This window comes from Miscanthus floridulus, chromosome 6 (assembly GCF_019320115.1).
Source record: "Miscanthus floridulus cultivar M001 chromosome 6, ASM1932011v1, whole genome shotgun sequence".
NCBI classification, from domain to species: Eukaryota; Viridiplantae; Streptophyta; class Magnoliopsida; order Poales; family Poaceae; genus Miscanthus; species Miscanthus floridulus.
Window position 1 is genome coordinate 93,998,837 of NC_089585.1, and position 8,739 is coordinate 94,007,575.

An 8,739-nucleotide genomic window follows, 5' to 3' on the forward strand; every position below is an offset into this window, starting at 1 on the left:
TGTTGGACTTCTTCACTTGGGTTGTCGTGTCCAAGATAGCTGGTGCTTACGGCTGACCTTCTGTTGCTTCTTTCTGTTGACGCTTGTATCTTAAGGTTGCAGAGTATCGGTAGGTTATGGGGAAAATTCTACTGAGAGTTTTCTTCAAGTCAAGATGAAAGATAAGGGGCTACTCTTAGATTTTCAAAGAAATTAGAGACCATGGACGAGATGTGCTTCCAAAGATAAGAGAGATAGGGGCTCGAAAGATTGGAAGAGGCTAATGAAAAGACTAGAATTGCTCTCATTGGACTTTCTAACACGATGTATTCTAAGACCTAGGGTGCCTTATAGGAATTTATTACCCCACACTTAGGCAAACTAGGACTTGACTACTAGTCCTACTCCTATGACAACATTAGTGAACTTCCCTATTTTTCTTCAAAAGAAACAAAACCTTTGGACTCCATTTTAAATTTAGGGTATTCGGGGGAGAGAGGCTAGATCAGTCTAAAGAAAAGGGTTATAAGATCTTAGGGCTTCAACCTATAGCATAGAACTACATTTTAAAGTTGAAGACTCGAGTATACATCAACTGGGTTGATCGATTGCTTTGTATGAGGACTGTGAGTGTGAGTCAATCAACTGCTCTGATACCGCCCGCGCTGTCGCGATGGGGGTCATCGCTACATTGCCACCGCGAGGGCCCTAGGAGCGCACGTAGCAACTCCTCTTTAGGATCTTTGCATTGAGTTACACGCACATACCTGATACAAGGCACATCGAACAACTTAATTACATGCATGCTATAGTCTCCAACATATAGCCGAAACATCATTGACGATAAAATTGGTTTCAAGACAAAAACTACTATTAACAAAACACATTCTTATGGGTCTTAACACGTTCTTCATTCCAGCCTTGATTGGAGGCCATCTTCTCCACAAGAGTGTAACACCCTAAAATTTTATTATAATTTAGTAATTAAATTTGATCATTTAAATAATTTTTATGCATTTTAAACTAGGTTAAATAATATTTTTTGGCTATTTAAAATTTACTATAACATTTAGTAACATGATTGCTGCATTCATGCCGAGGCATTCTGGCTTTTGTTTGAGTGTAGGGTTAGAGTTGAGTGGCTTTGAATTCAAATCTAGTTTGAATTCGGAGCAAGTTTGCAAAAACCAGCAAATGAAAAAAAGTTTCTTTTTCTATTTTTCACCTGCACCTCATTCTGGCCTAGGGCCTACTCGGTAGCCCAACCCCATGCGCCCTTCTTTCCCTTCTGATCCGCACATGTGGCCCGTCGACGTGGCTTGCTCGGTGGCCCGCTCCAACGCCTTCGCTTCGCACGCACGCGAGCGCAACACGGCCTAGTTTGGCGTTGTTTGGCCCAGGCGAAGCCTGCTCCACGCCCACATCCAAGCACTGCCGTATTCCCCCTCATCTTTCTCTGGCAACCGGGACCTACCCGTCAGTTTCCCCTTCCTCCTTTCCCTTTCCTTTCTCGCCGCGCCGGGAAGCCATGCCTACCATCTATAGCGGCGAGCCAGGATGGCAAGCTCAATCCATGGTGATGGCGGTGGGTGATGCTCCTTCCCTTTCCTGCTACGCTCATTTTCCCTATAAGACCCACTATCGAGCCCCGCACTCTCTCCCTTTTTGCTCACCACCTGAGCTCGCACCGCTGCCCCCTAATCCGCCTGCTCATGTGCTCAATTATCATTGATGACTCACCTAGGAGCTCCGTCGTGCCTCGCCGCATCCGTAGGTGTCTTCTTCTCTTCATTTTGGTCACCCATTTCCTCAGTTCACACTCATCGATAGCGGTTTCTCTCTAGCTTGCCGTCGCCGTCAACCAGACCCTTCGGAGCCCTCCTAGACACCACAAACACCTTTGAACTCACGGTGAGCCACTCTACCTCCCCATACCCTCTTTTATGTAAATGTTGCTCTAGAGCACCATATCGGTGAGCTCCAGATCATGCCATCCATGGCGCCACTGTGGGATCATCGCCCTGACGTGCTCACCGTCTTTGTTTTGTACCCCACCGAGTTCACAAGATCCCATGCTTTGCTTCCATGCCTTTGGTTTTGAATAAGGTGGCTGGGAACACCAATTCGGTGTTCGCCATGGTGTTCGTCTCACCGCCGGTCATGGTAGGCTCATCGATGCCACCATGAAGGCAGTGGGGAACCTTTCCCTTTATTTCCTGCTGTCGGATATGGGTTGAACGGTCGCGATTAGAGCGTACCCCTTCGGGGTCATGATGGGTCCACCGTGGACCATGGACGCGGTGCACAGCGCCCACGTCAGCGCATCCACATGCGTGTGGTGCACCGAACCAACCAGAGCGCACCGTGTGGCGTCCAGTCAGCAGCAACGTGGGTCAACCCATAGTCAACCGTGCGCTTTTGTAGTTTAGCCCCTGGGTTTTCAAGGAATCAACCCGCCGTACAACATCAGTTCAAAAGTATTTCTTTTCAGTCTTGTTTTCTTCTGTTTTAGCCCCTGTACTTTTGGAAAATAGTGCGCGCTGTCCAAATCACGTTAAAGTTCAGTTTTTATCCAAATTTGAGTTTGGGTTATTTACAAAAATGCCATTGAAACTTGTTTTATGCATAACTTTTGCATTTTAAGTCCAATTAGAGTGATTCTTTTGTTCATATGTTCGTAGCAGTACATATATTAGTTTTATAAGCTTTTTAGTCTATGTTTTTACTGTTTATTGTACTATTCTAATAGAAGTACATTTGTATGCGTGTGATGACCGGAATGGATGCTTGATTGGTGAATTGGAACACGTTTAGAGGGTGATCAGTTCAAGGTTACTGAGGACCAGTTGGGTGACCAGCAGTACCAGGAGGGACACTTTGAAGAAGGCAAGTGTAACAAAGGCCCCTTGTACCTATGAACTCTACAATTCATATACATGCATGTGTTTAAATTTGAATTGGCTTTAAGGAATTTACCTAGATTACTATTTGTACCACATATCCTTGATACCTGTGGTTTGGGATGCATTTTGAATAGATGCTGCAGTGCTCAACATAAAATAATTGTTAAACATGACTAAAGGTATGATGCAATATGTTAAAATGGAGTTTTAGCAATAATTAGGGGGCTAGAGTATTGGGTTGGGTGCTCAAGTGCCTCTCCATAAGGACTTAATCCTGAAGCGGCCACCTAGGAGGTTTCATACAACCCTGAGTGTCATATGGCTTTGACTTTAACCTATTAACTAGATTGTACTAGCTCGTTCATAGCTTTCCATAAGGGCAAGAGGGGGCACTAGTTGGTATGTTTCTTTTCCTGCTAGGGTGTGTACCATGCCATGACCACGAGTGCCACTCCTAGAGGAGGGCCACATATAGCTAGATGGTTGAAACCTTAGTAGCTATGACCTGTTAGTGTGACTAGCGAAGGGTTACATAGTGAAATCCTACCACACTTCCTAGGTAGAGGTGATGTGGGCTTTGCAAACCCCAACATTGGGAATCATGGCTCGTTAGGTAAAGTTGTACAATTTTTGCAGAAATATTTAACTTGTTATAATAGCCGTGCTCACGGATATGAGCGATCTAGATCCTTCATGATTATTGGTTACTAAGGATGGTTGGGAATTGACATAATCTTGATTATTCATTATTATCACTTGGATTGGGTTTATTCACTAAAGTAGTGATTCAGGATGCTAAAACTTGACCCACTAAAATTGCTAACCATAGTCAAACCATGTCTAGCCTTTAAGCCTCATAGATCCTTTGATATACTTGCTAAGCATGGTGCGCTTACACTTGTTTTACATTCAATGGAAATCCTAGATGGGTAACAGATAATGTGTATAAAGAGTTTCCAGAAGATGTCTAGGATTACTAGGGTGATGTCCCCCAGTTGGAGTCCCTATGGCGTTTGGGCTTAGTCTTCTACTCTATGTAATAATGTTGCTGATGAGCAAGACTTATGATAACTATGTGATGAAATATGTGATGTAATAAAGTACTTTAATTTGATATTATTGCAATTTGAGATTATATGTGTGTTTGGACATCCTGGGCGCACATATATGAGCACTTGGTTTTGTTATGCAAAATTGGGTGTGATAAAGAGTGATCGTAGCTAGAAGTATAAGTGACAAGAATGCACCTCCAGCAGCAGCATCCATGGTCTCATGGGTACTGTTGGTCAACCCATGGTAGAATGTCTGCATGAGTAGCCAATTCTCCATCCCATGATGAGGACATTCTGATATATAGTCTTGAAAGCATTCCCATGCCTCAGGGACAGATTCATCATGTTGCTGCTAAAAACTTGAAATTCTCCCACGTAGAGCATTGGTCTTACCCATGGAAAAGAACTTTGCTAGGAAGGCAGTGGAGCAATTATCCCATATAGTGTTTCTGCCTTTGTTGGTGTAGAACCACTGCTTCGCCTTCCCTAAAAGTGAAAATAGGAAGAGGCAAGTAGTATGTCATCCTTGGTTACTCCCTTGATGGTGAAAGTGTTGCAGATCTCCAGAAAGCATTGGAGATGTGCACTCGCATCTTCATGTGCCTTTCCACAAAACTAGCTCGCTTGCACCATGTTGATGAGAGCCAGCTTGAGCTCAAATCCATTGTCTCCCACATTGACTGTGGGACTAGTCTAAATGTTGGCAGTGGTTGGAGCAAAGAATTCACAGAGAGTCTAGTCAGCCATGGCTTTAAATTCTGGTGTTAAGCTTCGCCTTATATAGTTGTCTTCTAACTCTAAAGCTAAAACTTTTTTGAGTTTAGCCTTAGTCCTCTTAAGTAGTGCTTCTAGAACGTCAACGTTGTTTGTTGGAAGGTCAAAACCGGTCATACATTACCCTACATAAGATACACAAGTAGACAAAACAAGGGTAAACCTGTTGTGCAGAGGTTAGTGGTTTATCTCGATCACATCGATAAGCATAAGTTTATCAATACTTCCTTTGTCTAGCTACCTTCCCTGGCAATGACGCCAAAAATGCTTGTTGGTATTTATTTACTTGTCACTTGTTTTAATAGCCACCTATTATAAACCTATATCTCCTAACATTACTTTACTAGGTTGTCATCCCTAGTGATGTTGCTAGAGATATTTGTTGGTACTACCTAGCATTACTACTAGAATAATTCTAAATAGTTCTTTATTAATTTATGTGACTAAGAAGAATATATAGATACGAATAAAAATGAATCTGCAAGCGCACAGATAATTATACTATTGTAGCACTTCATCCGAGAGTATTCCAGGTATCGTTATTTATATTTTTACCATAGGGAAGGTCTAGCATGGACAAGTATTGATAACTTATACTATTGATGGAGAAGTAAACCATAACCAATATTCTACTCAAAACAGGGGTAAGTCATAGGATAAGATATATATATGATAAGTATTGATCATTGATAATGATAAATCACTCAGAGTACTCCTTTCTATGGCATTAGCATGGTTAAGTAGAATATTAGAGGAATAATTCCTAAGTCATTCTTAATTATAAGTCAAAGCATGCATTTATTAGTGCAATTACACCTAATAGTCATTGCTAAGATCATCTTCATATCTACACATAAGGGATATTACTAAGGGAGTTTAAGAACAGAGCTTGTCCTCCTTTGTAACCAGATCCTATGTGCTACCTACATCGGGGAGTGGACTACAAAGGACTCAATGGGAGTGTCACATCCGCGATCTACCACATGACCCAGAATATAGGGTGTATCCATAGGTAAACAACGTATAAGCACCATGCTTACACAATGTCAACCACCCACCCATGGATCCTTAGGGTAAGCACTATACAAACATATGCATGAATATGATGATAATCCAACTATACTAGGTATATAATCAAAGTAGACAATGAGCATTATAATGAAGAACATGAATAAGATGTACTAATATTGTCATAACAATTGTAGCAAGCATATAAAAATAATGGAGATACAAAAGAGAGAGGGGGTATAAAGATTATACTGAACCACGCTCTTGACACGATTGGGAATCCAAGTGAAGCCTGCTTGCTTCCCTCTAGACCTAGCCTAACTAGCTATGCCCTAGAATATGGTGGAGCTCTGAGGATGATTAGGGTTTCTGTCTTCTCAAATGACTTGATGCCTTCAGGGGGCAGGGGCTGATATATATATAGGCCAAAGCGTCCAGCGTGAGCCCTTGGATCAAACCGAGTTAAGGAACGGCATAGATGTAACCTAGGAGGTGGTGGAGAACCAACATTGCAACATGAAGGCTGATAGGTGGGCCTAGGGGCTGGGCGGCCTATAGGTGGGGCCGCCCACCTGGCAGCCCCTCAGGCTTTGCCTTGGTGTGGAGCCCTCTCGAGTCTTCTAGAGTCTTCTGGTGTCCGTTTCACGGTGGATAAGCGCAAAATCTGACATGTAGGTCCACCATGACGGTTTTCTAAATAAACTCTGCAGAAAATATAGATTCACCAAATCTCATGGAATTTGTTAGTTTAAACCCCTAAACCTTTGTTGGTGATCTCAATTATACCCTTATGTATGTTTTATTGACGGTTTATAATGGTTGTTAACTACCATCAACAAATGCAAAAGGTATTTATTAGGCATTTGTGCATTTTGCAAAAAGCAATGTCGTTTATTAAGAGTATGTCATGCAATGCTTCAACACTTAAGATATGGGTAGTTATATACCACATTTAAGTCACGATGCTCATATTCCATCGATTACACTACCATGGGTATAAAAAGTAGGAATAACTGAGGGTTCTGTCCCAAAGGACTTTAGGCTTTTCAATTCTACCCAGAGGGTACAACTGTACCCACATGGAGAATGGGACTAACCACCATACCCTATGCACCAGAGGTAAGGGTTGCCTTACGTCTTCAATCTTTCCCTAACCTGGTCCGAGTCTTTGACGAAAGGTTTGATTGGTTGCCTGGTCAATGTCCTGGACATTCTCGACTAGCGCCAACCCCCTTGCTAGTTTCATGGATAAATCGGTCATGATTAGTTACTTGGCTTGTCACCCCCATTTGCGACATGTGGTCTATATGGGTGCTTACACGGACTTATGTATCCCAATAAATGGTCCTTAAATGCTCCACGAACTACGTCGCTTGAGATCCCATACTCACAATGACCTACCCCTTGCATGAGTGAAGTTACCAAGGTGATGCCCAAGTTGATGACCCTTAGTATTATTAATCCTTAGCCAACTTAGTAAAGTAAGTCAAGTTGTATCCTCATTAGTTTTACTGATTAATTATCTAGGTGTAGTATCCTACATGTGCGAGAATGAGTTCCCTTCTCATGCTCGACTTCTACCTGTGGTAGAACCGCTCGAAATAGCATACTTAAGGAGGCGCTCGTCTTCCACCAGACACTAAGCACCTCGAAAGCAGGCTACAGCGAGCAGTGTCCGTCAGGCACACCCCGAGGGAGAACCCAAAAGATCCACATTTTTCCAAAGGATCCAATAATGAGAATGAGTTACAATACCAGTTCATTTCATAGATCAGAGTTTCTTAAAAAGTACATTATTACAATACCAAATACCAGAGTGTGAAATGATAACAATGGAATTTAAAAATAACATCTAGCGGTAGGGGCGAGGATTCCGTCTGAGCCCACCAGAAGGATCCTCCACACAAGGAGACTCTTCAAGCATCACCTACAACAGGGGTAAATGAACCTTGAGTACATAATGTACTCGCAAGACTTATCTAACTAGTAGGAATAATTTCCCAACTCCAAGGGATATGATAGGCTTTATGGTTGCTAGTTTTCTTTAGCAGAAAACAATACTAATAGTGAGTTCTTATTTAAGTATTATTATTAACAGCCGTATTAAGTTATCATCTAGCCAGTCTATATAAGCACCTGTTTTATTTTCAAGCAAGAGTTGAGCAATCAGTTATATTTCTTCTCTTTTCCACTTTCAGTTCTTACTACGGTGCTAAACCACAGACAAGTCATACCAGATTTCCCAGTGATTCACGAATCAATGTGCCTAGCTGGGTGCCCCAAAACACACGCCCCGCTTGTACCTCAGGCACAAGCAGGACTAACTCGTCACTCTCCTATCCTAGGTGTCTAGGTCCCCGTCCAAACTTGGACTCCAAGCCCCCACATCCTGAGTCCTAGACTCCATGTGGTGCAACGACCTCCACCATCCCTGCTTCCAATCTGTCAGTCTAGAAAGAGCCAGATCTGAGACAAGAGAGCAACAAGTCTTCCCTGTGCCCATACCCAAGTATGCGCTTGGGACAATAAATCTGTGACTTGCCTAGAGTCATATGCAACAACCGGTCCTTAATCGACATGGACAGGGAAAGAGTGTAACCAAGTCATGTCCTATTGGCCGTAGGACACAACCCCTTACACCCACCAGAACCCAATCCATATCCCTGCCCGGTCACCATTTTCCTTTCCACCATTTTATCATGAGTGTTCATATTTTATTAACTATTTGCGAGTAACGATAGGTTACTCATGCTACCGGTATCCTGAGCATAGCAGCTACTCGGCCTATACTAGTATGACTCACGGGTAAGTATGTTTATGCAGGTAGTTTCCATAAAATACCTGTAACTTAAATGCACATCACATATATATATATTCAGTGATCATAAAAATATGAGTTATGCATCGAGGCTTGCCTTGGGCAGGTGCAGGGTCAGCATCAATAGGCTCCTAGGCTTCCTCCTGTGCGAAGATCTCCTCCTCGTACTCCTCAATCACCTCATCGTACTTCAGCTCGCCGATGG

General features: G+C 42.7%; 1 non-coding gene across 1 annotated transcript; it reads left to right on the plus strand.

The window, feature by feature from the left end:
- The first annotated feature begins 4,209 nt into the window (after positions 1–4,209).
- LOC136462173 (small nucleolar RNA R71) lies at positions 4,210–4,318 on the plus strand. The gene has a single exon (XR_010760691.1). It is a non-coding gene; the product is annotated as a small nucleolar RNA R71 (small nucleolar RNA).
- Positions 4,319–8,739: the final 4,421 nt, after the last annotated feature.